This window comes from Equus przewalskii, chromosome 20, assembly GCF_037783145.1.
Source record: "Equus przewalskii isolate Varuska chromosome 20, EquPr2, whole genome shotgun sequence".
In the NCBI taxonomy this organism is placed as follows: domain Eukaryota; kingdom Metazoa; phylum Chordata; class Mammalia; order Perissodactyla; family Equidae; genus Equus; species Equus przewalskii.
This window is the reverse complement of record NC_091850.1, coordinates 27,173,532-27,187,836: the sequence shown is the minus strand read 5'-3', so window position 1 is coordinate 27,187,836 and position 14,305 is coordinate 27,173,532. Positions and strand designations below refer to the sequence as shown.

At 41.5% G+C, this 14,305-nt stretch overlaps 1 protein-coding gene across 4 annotated transcripts in view; it reads left to right on the top strand.

Moving 5' to 3' along the window:
- Positions 1-14,305, top strand: part of EGFLAM (EGF like, fibronectin type III and laminin G domains) — a 175,619-nt gene that overhangs the window by 25,161 nt on the left and 136,153 nt on the right. The window lies entirely within an intron of this gene.

Sequence of the window (14,305 nt, the reverse complement as noted above, 5' to 3'; positions counted from 1 at the left end):
CACGCCTCTGCAGGTTGGCTGGAGTCAGACTGATCTCCGCTGGACTCAGCTGGGCAGTGCTGTTTCAAGGGGCAGGTTCTGCTGGGCTTGACTACTTGTTATGGGTTAGGCTCAGGGCTGCTCCACACATGTCTATTCTGGGACCCAGGCTGACGGGGCTGTGATGGCAATGACAGAGGCACAAGTGAACAAGAACATTTCAAGCCTCTTATTGCATTAGGTCTGTTAACATCTCATTGGTCAAAGTAAGTAATATTGCTAAGCTTAAAGACAAGGAGTGGGGAAGTATATATACACTGCTTACCATGAAGCCAAAGCACATCATATGGCCAAACCCAATGGCAAAGGGGAGGGGCGTCTACTCCTTTCATGTTGGGGGGCGGGGAGGTTAAATATTTTTGGTCAATAATCTAACCTATTCCTATTGCCAAGTGTGTCAGTTGAGTTCCTATAAGTGAAATACATATGTATAAGCATAGACGGTCCAATGCCCCCTCTATGGTGGCCATCTTGAAGTAACTCATAGAGGATGATGGTCACAGAGTGATGCTCCCATGCAGAATCATTTCCACTGTTAAACAAGATAAGAAAGGCTATAGGTTTTACAGGTTTGTCTTGGGTCTGGCTATAATTCTACCATTCCTCTCACTTTCAAGAAAGTAAATCTACCTTGACTTATTTTAAAAAAGCAAATCCTTCTTAAACTTTGGTACTTTGGGTATGATTAGTAATTAATTGCTTGCAATAAAGCTCACACTGATGGCAGCAGGCCATGATTAAGAACCACAACTCGAGGCCACTAAGCACTAACCAGGGTGTCTGGATAGCTGACCACAAAAGAAACTTCATGGAACGTTGTAGTGATCTGGGCTTTTTGATTTACTTTTTATCAGTTTTGACTTGAAAAGAAAAGCATATTTGTGGTAGTAATCAAAACAGAGAGAGGCTCATGTTTGATTCCTAAATACTTGGGTGTTTGAATATAATATATTTGAAAATTTAAAAAATACGTGGCTGATGAATAAGGTACAGCTGGACAAACTGCCTGATGGGGGATGACCAAACAGGACATCCCTTCTCTTCTTCCAGGTGTATGTTAGAAGAGTCCCAATATTTCACCAAATGGAAAAGGGTAGAAAATAATCAATTACTAGTAGAAATTTGACTGATTTTTTAAAAATTTAAGTTCGAATTGAGAGGGAGATCCTGATTTGAACTTTTTAACTGAGGTATACTTCTTACATCCCCAAATTCACCCGAACAATAAACAAGATTATGATGATGGTCATCTGGCAACTAGTAAAAGCTACCTTCCACCTTTCTAATGGGAAAAAACACCTAAGTAAAGCAGAATGTACTCCATGGCTAAGCAAACCTCTTTTTTCCATCGATAGTCGGTTGAAAGACCATCGTTCTACATACCTACATTGTGAAGGCAAGTATCACCGTGTAGGTAGTACAAGTAACAATTCTGAAATGTAGAGGAATACTTGTTATATATGCAGGGTGAGTGCTATTTAAACTGGAAAATACAATCAGAAGCAAGCCCAAGAATAATTGTTAAGAGAATTTAACAAGTCTGCTTCTGGTTACACTCAACACTCCTGGGTATGGAATATTTTAGAAATGATGTGTGAGCAAGAAAATAGTGTCCATAGTGTCTTGATAGGGTCAGGATAAAGAAGTAAGGAAGGAAAGAAGTCCTTTTATGGGAGAAGCCCAGGCAGAAAGATAGAAAGTCTCTTGACTCTTATTGCTTTAATTATTCTAAACCAAGATAAAGAACTATTCTACAGGAGGTAAGTGCTAATTTTTGATGATGATGGTGATGATAGAATCAACTTACTGAATACCTACCCTAGTAAGCTGAATAGTTTGGAGTCCAACCGCGGTCTGTTTAACTCTGAAGTCCATTCTCTTTCATCTAGACTCTGTGGCCTCATACTCGGTTGCCTCTTACTTAAGGAGACTGGTACCTTCTTTACAGAAGAATTCCAATTAATACATATTGAAGGAATGAGGGAAATAGAAAATCACTGTTAGTCAAATGCTGCAATAATAACAAATATTGGCAAGATCCATCAATGGATGCTGAAATTATTGGGCAAAGTTGAAGAGAAGCAGGATAACTCACAGTAACAAAGTATCTCCTCACCCAAAGATATTAATTAATTACAAAGGGAAGAATAGTAACTTTCCAGTGGAAAAAGTTGGCAGACATCACTGCATCTAAGGTTATCCGTGACCAAGGTTAACATCACCAGTAATAAGAAATATTGATGTTCTGCCCCCTTTGATATGATGCACTGAGAAGGTCATCAGTTCTATGGTTTTCTTGCCCAAAATGTATAACCTCAATCTAATCATGAAAAAACACCACAAAGCCAAATTGAGGGATATTCTACAAAATAACTGACCAGCGCTCTTCAAAAGTGTCCGAGTCATCAAAGACAAGAAAAGATTTAGGAACTGTTGCAGATTGGAGGAAATTAAGTAGACATGACAACTTAATGCAATACAGGATCCTGGATTGGATCCTAAAACAGAAAAAGGATGTTAGTGGAAAAACTGTCAAAATTTGAATAAGGACTATTGTTTAGTTAATAGTATTGAACCAACATTAATTTCCTGGATTTTATCATTGTGCTAAGGTTATGTAAGATGTTAACATTAGGGAAAGCTTGCTGAAGAGAATACAGGAACTATCTGTACTATTTTTTGCCAATTTTCTGTAAGTCTGAAATTAAATAAATAGTTTAGAAAAATAAAGACAGACAATGGTATAGGTGAAATTAGTAGAGTCTAGGGATCTTATTGTATCATTAAGGAGTCATTCTTTTACCAAATAAAGACCATTATCATCTATTGTTTACTTAGCCAGAAACAGAGAAATTCCTAGAATTTTTAAAATATCTAGGGGCCGGCCCTGTGGCCAAGTGGTTAAGTTCAATCACTCTGCTTTGGCGGCCCAGGGTTTCACCGGTTCGGGTCCTGGGTGCAGACATGGCACCGCTCATTAGGCCATGTTGAGGTGGCGTCCCACATGCCACAACTCGAAGGACCCACAACTAAAAAAAAATGTACAACTATGTACTGGGGGGATTTGGGGAGAAAAAGCAGAAAAAAAAAAGATTGGCAACAGTTGTTAGCTCAGGTGCCAATCTTAAAAAGAAAAACAAAACTAATGTCTTGGCAATGAATTTCAAATTATACAGTTTTGTTTCAGCATCAACCTTCAATTGGATGTTTTATTCCTTTTGATGCTGCCCTGTGGATTTTGGACTTCTTCTAAAGAATAGGCTATATGAACAATAAATCACGGCAGAAATGGAAGGAAATCTTTTGAAAAACACTTCTGTCCTAACCCATACTTGCTTGACTCTCTGAGCCTGTCCTGATTCTGTAATAATTACCTGGTCTTTAAAGTCACGTTTCTCAGGCCACAAGCCAGCAAGAGCCATTCATTAATAAGTATGATTAGCATCAAAGGATTGTACGTACTGTTCCTGGGCTCACTATCTAAATAGCACCAGGAGGCGTTTCAGTAACTTTTGGGCTCCGAAAACCTCCCATGAAGGATTCAGAGCTATTTCTGGACCCTGGGTCTCTGAGGAGAGAAACGGCCAGGGAGTAGGCAGCCTACAGCTTGGCTCCACTCTCCATCAGTGTCCAAGGGCAATGTCTGTCTAGCGCATTTCAGTCAGGATCCAGTGCCACTCAGCCAAATCCAATTGTATGTAGACAGCACCACTGGAGGAGTAGCTTCTAGAAAACCAAAGTCTTCTACAAAGACTGAGAAGAAACACAACTCCAAGCTTGACAAGATAGGTGACAGAGGAGCTGTTGTCTGCCTAGAGAAGGAGGGAAATCATTTCCTAACATGCTCTACCTAAGGCTCTTTACTGGTGGTACGTCTCTCTGATGTTTTCTTCTTTTTCTTCTGTGCAGCCGTTATCATTATTCAAAGGCTTCAGTTTCAGTTGCCTGTGGCTCCAGCCGTATCTGAGCAATGTCTGAGTTATCTTTAGAGAGAATTTCCCAGCTATTCTCTTCCAGGGCTCTTCAGTTAGGAGAGATGTAAAACATCTCAGCTCCTTGTACCTTCTCTGTTGCTCCCTAGCAGCGTGGCAACTACAAATAGCTCCGTGCTCAGTCTTAATGAGCCCACGCCTTCATAAGCCCCTGTCTCCGGACCATCTCTGGGGCTATAAATTACTCAAAGAAGCTTGTGTTGCAGTTTTAAGATGATATTAAGTACTCTACTGTATATTAAGTACCCTATTATATAACTATCTGAGTACCTATGAATATAAAAGTTAAGACTTCTATTACGTTACCCAAATAAATATAAATATATTATGTTACCACATATTAGCTAAAATTATTGAATGGTTATTATACATTAAACTTTTTTTTAAAGATTTTATTTATTTTTCCTTCTTCTCCCCAAAGCCCCCCCAGCACATAGTTGTATGCTTTTAGTTGTGGGTCCTTCTAATTGTGGCATGGGGGATGCCACCTCAGCATGGCTTGATGAGTGGTGTTAGGTCTGCGCCCAGGATTTGAACCAGTGAAACCCTGGGCCACCAAAGCAGAGCGCACAAATTTAACCACTTGGCCACTGGGCCAGCCCCAGCATTGTTTTAAATTTCTTATTTTATATTAGCAAATTTAATCCTTATACAATATCAAATATAGGTACAACTATTATCCCCATTGGATAGTTGAGAATAATGAGGCACAGAGAAGTTAAGGAAATTCCCCTTAGTGATTATAGCTAGTAAGTGGCAGAGGCAGGTTTTGAAGCCAGGCAATATGGTCCAGGAGTTGTTCTCTTGGTCACCACAATGTGCTGCCCCTGGGCTGTGATTTGTATTCTATAACAGAAAAGAAAGGCCACTCGTGCAGACCAGACTAGTGCTTCCTCGTTGCCCATTACTGTGAAAAAGATGATTCTTTTTCTATAGTGTTCCATGCCTTTTTGTTATTCTTTACTTATAAAGCATCCATGTAGTATGTAGCTTATATAAAGAAGCTCAAGCCCAGTGAGATGGAACAGAATTCAGGACACTGTGGCAAGAGAAGTAAGTGAGGTTTGGCTATGACATGTGAATTCTGGTGGCCAATCTCCCAGCAAAGTGTTAGACAGGATTCACTTGAAATGTATTTATTGAACATCTATTGTGTGCCGGGCACTGTTTGAGGTGCATGATACGCCATAAACAAAAAATAGACACAGATCTCTGCTGTCATAGAGAAAGACAATAAACAATAACCTGAAAATAAACACATAAATGTGTATTAGTAGTGCCATAGAGAAACTACAAATACTGCATCAGGAGGATGAGAGGTAGTAGACATGGGCTGCAGTTTTAAACAGGGTGCTCTGGTTGGTCTCATTGAGAAGGTTCAAGAATTAAAGAAGGTGAGGGAGTTAGTAATATAAAGAATAGCCAGTAAAAGTGTCCTAAGGTGGGAGTGTGCCTGGCATGTCCCAGGAACGGCAAGGTGGCTGGTGGCAAGAGCTGAGGGGTAAGAGATGAGAGGGCAGAGCTGCAATAGGGGATCGGATGGTACGAAGGCTCGAGGGTCAGATTTATGCTGAGTAAATGAGGAGCCACTGCAGGGTTTTGAGCAGAGGAATAACTCGGTTGGACTTTCTTTTTAAAGTCACACTCTGGCAGCTGTGTTGAGGGTAGACATTAGGGGGTTAAAAATAGAAAGAGGGAATCCTGTTAGGAGGTAATTGCAGTAATCCAGGAGAGAGAGGTGATGGGGACTCAGCCCAGAGTGTGGCAGTGGAGGTGGTGAGAAGTCCTTGAGTTGGAGCTATATTTTGAAGATAAAGACAACAGGATTTCCTGATGCATTGGATGTGGGGTGTGAGCAAAAGAGGAGGCAGAATGACGCCAAGATGTTTAGCCTGAGTGACTAGAAGGAAGGACTTTACGTCAATTCAGATGAAGGAGACTATGAGTGAAGCAGGTTTGATGGTGGTTGGAAGATCAGTTCTGTTTTCGATGTGTTACATTTGAGATGCGTGTAAGAAGTTGAATATACGAGTCTGGAGTTCAGAGGAGAGATCGTGGGCAAAATGATGATATTTAAAGCCAAATGTGGATGAGACCTGGAAGAAATCAGGAGAACATGGTGTCCTGGATGTAAAGTGAAGAAAGTGTGTTAAGAGGACAAATGGGGGCCAGCCCAGTGGGGCAGTGGTTAAGTTTGCACGTTCTGCTTCAGTGACCCAGGGTTCACCGGTTCGGATCCCGGGTGTGGACCTAGGCACCGCTTGTCAAGCCATGCTGTGGCAGACTTCCCACATATAAAGTAGAAGAAGATGGGCATGGATGTTAGCTCAGGGCCAGTCTTCCTCAGCAAAAAAGAGGAGGATTGGCAGCAGATGTTAGCTCAGGGCTAATCTTCTTCAAAAAAAGAGGACAAATGATCAACTGGCAAATGCTGTTGATACATCAAGTAAGATAGGGACAGAGACCTGGCCATTGGACTTGACAGAGGTAGAGGACATTGGTGCCTTTGAAGAAAAATATTTCAGTGACATGGTGAGGGTAAAAACCTGACTGAAGTGGGTTTAAGGGAAAATGGGAGGAGACAGTGAATATAGACTTCCCTTTGCGGGGAGTGTTCCTGCAAAGAGGAGAAAAGAAATGGGTAAGCAGGAGCAGTCAGGAGAATTTTTTCTAAGATGGGAGAAATCATAGTAGGTTTAAATTATTTATAGCTCAGGTCCTTTAAATAGCATTATGACATCTTTCTGCGCTAGAGTTTACATACAAAATCCAATAAAACTTTACTGCTGGTGTCATGTGGAAATTGGAAGTGGGATAGGGCGGAACAGGAGGAAAAGGATATGGGAAGGAAAAGAGAGATAACTGAGGACTGACACTTGTCAAATTCTGTGAGTTTGGGGCTAACTGGTGATAGCCCTGTCTAGATCAACCCAGTGTCTTGTGCCAGGCAAGTTGTACAGTGCCTGGTATACAGTTGGTATCAATGTCCCCCTCCGCTGCCCCAAAGGTCTAGATTAATCTTGTGATAGAAAGAAATCAGTCTCGACTAGTTGTACAGACTTCATAATACAGAAGGGAGATCTAAAGCCAGAACTCCTCTGAGATAGTAGCGAGGGACCTGGCACAGACTTGGGAGTCACGCAAGTTGACATTCACATCTCAGCTGGGCCACTGTCCTGTTGTGTGAACTCGGGCAAGTCTCTGAGCCTCCAGGTTCTTATTTGCATTATGGGAACAATAATAATGACTACCTTATATTGTTGCTATAAGAATTCAAGGAAAGAATAAATATAAATGTAGATATTGGCACAAAAAAAGGAGTCAGTAAATTAGTTCCCTGCTCCCTTCTAAAATATAAATTAACTTATTTCTAGCCCTTAGGTTCATTTTCCCCCCAATGGTTCAGAAGCACTTGAAATTTCAGATTCTGTTTCTTTAAGAGATTTGTTTTTAAGGTATCTGAGAATCAAAAAAGAGCACCTGGAAGACAAGCCTTTTCTCCCCATTTTCAAATAACTGTAAAATGGACAAGAGAGATTCTTCTAAAGGTTCTCTCACACCTGGTAAGAGACAAAGCCTTAGTTATTTCAGCTCCAGGGTAATTTTCTGAACAGGCTGTACATGCCCGAAGTGAGGATTTCATGAGTGATCTCCACTCTTGTGACTCCCTAGCTGTCCTCGTGTCCTAATGGCCCAGATTTAACGGTGAGCTCATTCTAGACTCTTGGAATCCCCGGGCTTGGCCCATATCATCTAACCTGGTGTGCACAGCTGCTTGTGAGGGAAGATCAGGGGAGTGTTGTCATTCCCATTTCACAGAGTAGGTAAGAAAAGCTCTTGCAAGTTGTGGAATTGCAGTAAACACCCCATTTGTGCCTGGGATTTACCTAGAATGCTTCTGAGATCTCTTTAAAGGACTTCTTAACGAGAAAAACATTGCTTTTCCCAAGTCTACTGTCGTATTCTCATTAGTTCACAATTAGTGAGAAATTAATGGAGGAGGCAGCTGAGCAGTTGCCTAAGGAGTGCTACAATATCACAAGGAAGGAAAAATGTCACTGGAAATAGAAGATGAATACAATCGTAGTTACTAGAATGCCTCTCATAGAGAGTACTTTACGACTGGAAGATGCCTTTTGATAATAATACTTTGAGTTGGATGGGGTAAAATCCTCAAGAGAAGTTCTTCTTAGCAAAAAAGTCTCTGAAATGCCCTGTAGCAGAGATGAGTCCAGTTGTCTACAGGGCTTCAAGTTTTGCTGAGTGAGCTATGCAAGTCTGGGGCTAGAGCTGAATTGCTGGGCAAACAGCTGAAGCTGAAGCCTATGGATCATTCACCCTTCCTCACTGTCCCCCAGGCAACGTGAAAGCTGTCCTTCTAAATAAGTATGGATCATATGTGTATTAATTTGAGGGGCTGACCTGGTGGTGTAGTGGTTAAGTTTGCGTGCTCTGCTTTGGTGGCCCAGGATTCACAAGTTTGGATCCTGGGCATGGATCTATGCACAGCTAATCAAGCCATGCTGTGGTGGTGTCCCACATACAAAATGGAGGAAGATTGCCACAGGCATTAGCTCAGTGACAATCTTCCTTAAGCAACAAGAGGAAGATCGGCAACAGATGTTAGCTCAGGGCCAATCTTCCTCACACACAAAAATAATTAATTTGAGTTTCTGCTCAGATGTTTGGGGCCATGGGTGGGGGTTAAACACACACAGCTTCTTTTACGCCTACTCAAAGCCCTACTAAAATAACTGCAAAGGGATTTTTTTTTACAAAAGGATCAGCAGAATGGGAAAAGAGTCAACATCCACAAAATGTTGGAAGCTGGAAAGCAGATGAAAGAGTGATAAATGACTTAACAGACTTAAAAAGACAGAACCCTAAGCTAGCAGTAAGGAAAGCTGAGAGCCTATCAAATTTACACCTTGAAATCTCCTAAATTCTCAGAGATTGGTAGCACTAGATATTTCTGGAAGTTGGAGGTAAGGGGGGAGCTAAAATCAGGAATACTAGTTGCAAGTATGATTGAGAAGTAGTGAGAGTCTCTGATCTCTTTTTAATGTCTACATAGCTGGGCAATTCCTCCCCTTTCCCTTCCCACAAGACTGGTAATGCATAACTTCTGTGAACTGGGGGCACCCATCACAACTGAGGAGATGGGTACCATACTAAAAATACGATACTGTACACAGGAGGTTGAGACCTCCAGTCTTCTTCCTTACACAGCTCCCATATTTTTGGCAAACAAGACTTCTCCCTTCAGGCAAGATATTGGAGGATCTCTCTCTAGGATTTTGCAAGCCTAAGAGGAAAGACTTAATGATATTTATGTTGAAAACTCTCAGTACAGCTGCAGTAAAATTCACAATCAAGAAATCTCACTAACATACACAAAGTTTTCAATGAGATTTTTATTCCTGAACATTTAATCATGAGCAGACAATCAAGGCTTCCCAAGCATCTAAAGAATGCATCTAACGTGAAAGGTAGACACCAAAATTATAAAACAGAAATAAGCAACTTGGAAGAAATAGAGACTATGAGAAGAAAAGAAAATGTAAAAGAAACACGTCAAAAAAATTTTTCACTCAAATCCCTAGAAAGATAAGAAATTGCAACCATGAAACATGAGCAGGATAGTATATAAAAAGAAATAATAACAAGAGGGCAAAAGAAAGCTCTGGGATTTTAATAATATGATATCAGAAATTAAAAACTCACTATTAGGCTTAAAAAGAAAGTTGGAGAGGCTGACCCCATGGCCAAGTGGTTAAGTTCGTGCACTCTGTTTCAGCAGCTCAGGGTTTTGCCAGTTTGAATCCTGGGTGCGGACATGGCACCACTTGTTGGGCCATGCTGAGGCAGCATCCCACATGCCACAACTGGAAGGACCCACAACTAAAAAATACACAACTATGTACCAGAGGGCTTTGGGAGAAAAAAGGAAAAAAATAAACTCTTAAAAAAAAAGAAAGAAACTTGGAGAACTCTTTTGGAAAGTGAAACAAAAAGATGGCAAAAAGGAAGAAAAGATAAGAAAATTAGTGCCCAGTCTGGGACATCAAATATACAAATAGCAGGCATTCTATAAAGGAAGAATGGGGAAAAAACAGAGGTGATGTCATCAAAGAAGGAGTTCAGAGATATTTTCCAGGACTGAAGGATATGAATTTATAGATCAAAAAGGCCCAGACACAATGGATGAAAATAGACCCAAAGTAGGGGATGAAGAGAAAATGCTACAAAATTCCACAGAGTAAAAACAAAAACATAGAAGAAGCTAAGAATCTAAATGGCTTTGAACTTCACAACAATACTGACAGCAAGAAGATTGTGAAGCAATTACTTCTGAAGGAAAATGATCTCTAACCTACATTTCCATACCCAGCCAAACTATCAATCAAGAGTGAAGATAGAAGTCTCTTGATACATTGACCTTCCTTGTGCCTTTTCTCAGGAAGCAGCTGGAGGATGACTCCACCAAAACAAGGGAGGTACCTTAGAAAGAAGCAAGATAAAGGACACCAGATGCAGGAAACAGGAGATCCAACCCAGGAGAGAGATACTAGGAATCCCAGAATAATGGTGGAGAGGAAATGCTAGATGATAAATATTTACTAGATGGAGAGGGCAACCAATCCAAACTGGAATGGGTCAATAGGCTCTGGATGATACCTCTAAAGCAAAATAAAATTGATAAACTATCTGACATCTTAATGTCTTGAGAGGAGATTTAAAAGACTGGCAAATTGTGATAAGTACACAAAATACTACTAACAGCAAAAATTGTGTATTACTCCAGGGAATCCAGATTAGGGATATTGGAACACTAGGATGGATTTATTACATAAGACCTGCATAATCACTCTCTCACTGTGAACCCAGAAAGGCTTAGAGGACACTTCCTTCACCAAGGCAGTGAGAAAAACATTCGTTAGGTAAGCCTTGGCGTCCTTGAAGAACTCTTCTGTGTTGACCAGAAATGACTGTGGGAACTGCTGCCATTAAATTGGGCTCCCTGAATTCAATGAGGACGATGGGATCTCAGGGTTATAGGGGCCAAGAGGCAGCACTTAATCACCAGAGACTGGGTGGGTATGGTTATCATAATTGGCAGCAGAGCCAAGCAGTGGTCAGAATAGTCTGACTCACAGAGACCTTTGGTGTTGGCTAGCTCATCATGGTGTCACTAGAACTGAAATAGATGGGCAGCCTACTAAATTACTATTTGATTTGTAAAAGGCTAGGCCTAGTGAACAGAAATTTTATTTGAATCACCACAATTTTTTATTTTTTTGAGGAAGATTGTCCCTGAGCTAACATCTGCTGCCAATCCTCTTCTTTTTGCTGAGGAAGATTGTCCCTGAGCTAACATCTGTGCCCATCTTCCTCTATTTTATATGTGGGAAGTCTGCCACAGCATGGCTTGATAAGTGGTGCTAGGTCCGCACCTGGGATCTGAACTGGTGAACCCCAGGCCGCCGAAGGGGAGCACACAAACTTAACTGCTATGCCACCAAGCCGGCCCCCAGAATCACCACAATTTTTTTAAAGGTAGTATCACTTTGAAGAGGCACCAAATTATTAGTTAATCCACAAATCTAAGTTCACCATGTAGTTACTTTGTAATATCTGTTCTAAGACAGTGGACCCAGCAGAGTACACATTTGGGGCCCAGAAGCTACTTGGTTTAGGCTGAAGTCCCGGTTGCTAGTGGCCTGGCCTCTAGGCTCACAGAGAAACTATAACCCCTCCCCAATGTCAACTGTTCAAAGTTCCATATCTAACTTTCAGGGCCATTTCACTGAATTGCAGTTGCTGCTATTGTTGCTATTCTATAATTTGTATTCTTTTTGCTTTCATTTAATTCTAATTTTGTTTATTCTGTTTATATATGCACTAACATTACACTGCTGAGTATGAGATATTTCTCAGACTAGTGAGAAAAATCACCTTGTGGTAGTGTGTTACATTGGTGACCCTCTGTGAACCACACCTCCTTGTGGGTGTTCATGCACTTCTACAGTCCCCTCTCCCGGGATCTGGGTGAGCCCTATGGTTTGCTTAATCAGCAGAATGCTGAAGAAGTGATGCCGAGTGAATTTTCGGGCCTCAGCCTTGAGAAGTCCTGGAAGCTCCTGCTTTTTTGCACTTTGGGGAAGGCCAACTGCACATAGAAGTCTATCCGCCCTAAGGGCACCATGTTGTGGGGAAGCTCCATATAACTACCACATGAAGAGGCCACGTGTAGGAGAATCCGTAAGCCCAGCTGACAGCAAAAACTAAGAACCAAGGCCGTTGGTTGCCAGTACCAGCTGAGCTCCCAGCCAACAGCAGCACCAACAAGCCACCATTTGAGTGCGCCATCTTGGAAGTGGATCCTCCAGCCCCAGTCGGGCCAACCAACCTGACACTGTGAGGAGCAGAGACAAGCTGTTTTCACCAAGTCCATTTCAGACTGAAGAACCATGATCAAATAAATAAGCTTATTTTAAGCCATTAAGTTTTGTGGTTATTATTCAGTAACGGAGGGCACTATTATTATTTTTGTTTCTTAGCTTATCTGATGTTCTTGGCACCCAGTATAGCCCATAGATCTGTGTTGGGCTCCATTTTCTTATGCAGCTATGAAAAAATTGCTGATTATAGTTCTTTTTGCTGCTTTTTGCATATAATTCTCTTGGCAAAAGATCTTTCTCTTTGGGTAGCTGTCCAACTAAGGAAATATTTCAAACTGCTTAGACATTCGAGGGACCATATGCCTAAGAGTCTATGACTTCACTACTCAGGTTCTCTAATATTTTTGACCACTTGAGTTACGCTGCCCTCCAGCCTTGTTACCTAGTCTGGCCTGAGGGCTGGGTGTGGCCTCTCTTGACCTTTACTGCTCTCTTCACATTTCTCTCATCAGCTCTGTCTCTTGGTTCTCAGTTTCCTCTCAGCTTCTAGGGAAGGCCTAGTTATTCCATCCCCTTAGTTTTGGGTGGGAAGAATAATTTCCCAGAAAAAATGTTAGAAAGATGTCCCTTTAGAAATAAACAGACTTCTTCCTCTATGTTCCTTTCAAGCAGTCCCTTTCAAAGACTCTCCCCTCTCGCAACTGCTGAATAAAAGAAAAAAGGGTCGTTTTTATCATATAAAAGTGGCACGGCCGGAAAGCTCTTATTAACATTGGAAAACCAGCTGGCCCAACTCGTGCCCCTTTTCTGTTGTCTTCCTTGGGGATGGGAGGCTCTGCCCACCAATGGGGCCCCTCTCAGCACGCACATGACTCTCTCTTTTCTCTTAGTAAAGCCTTGACTGGGTGTCCTCTGCTCATGAGACCGTCCACGTGCCTAGAGCTAGGTTGTACCAAGAGAAAGGAAGCTTGGTGACTTGGTGTAGTGGAAAGAGCTCCAGTTTGGGAACCACACAGATCTGGATCAGAATCCTAGCTCTGGCATTTCTCTAGTTGTGTGACCTTAAGCAAATTACTTCAACTTTCTTGAGTTTCCTCATCCAAAACTATTATATTTAATGCTTATTTCATAGGGTTCCTCCAAGGTTCAAAAGTAAATTGTATTAAGAATCCAGAATATAGGGTGGATGCTCCAAAAAAGTAGCAATGATGAAGAAGATGATGATCATTGACTATAGAGAAAGAAATGGGGATCAGAGAGTTCTTAAACACTTCTTCCTATCAGGCCTACCTCACCACAGTAGAAAGATAGATGAGGATTGGGAGAGAAGAAAGAATCTGGAATGAAGAACCAAGAGATGCCCTGGTTTGCATATCACCTACAGGTTTGCTGTCCTGGGTTGAGCAGGTTGGGCACTGCATTGCCCACAACACAACAGTGTGTGGTGGCCCTGACTGCCTAGGGATCCAAATGCAGTGGTGGTAGCTGGATAACACCATTGATAACAGTGGTGTGCTGGAGGCCGCTTCTACCAGCTCATAGGAGCCAACTGTTAAATTCTCAGGCATTTGTGTGCCAGCTGTTAAACCCAGCTATTATAAAAGTTAAATAATATAAGCTGACAATCAAATACTCTAAACTCATCACTTTCTAATTATTTTAATGCCTTTTGCATTGTCTGCATTCTCGAGATTATTTACATCCGGTATTTGTACTGTGAAAATACTGCGTAATGATGTGATGCTGCCACATCTCTTCCCAACTTCATGTTCAATGATATTGCCTTGGTAACTTACAACTGGCCATAGTGTGAGAATCTACACAGCAGAAACTGGCAAGCCCTACAAATTAGGGCATTTAAAAAATCTTTAT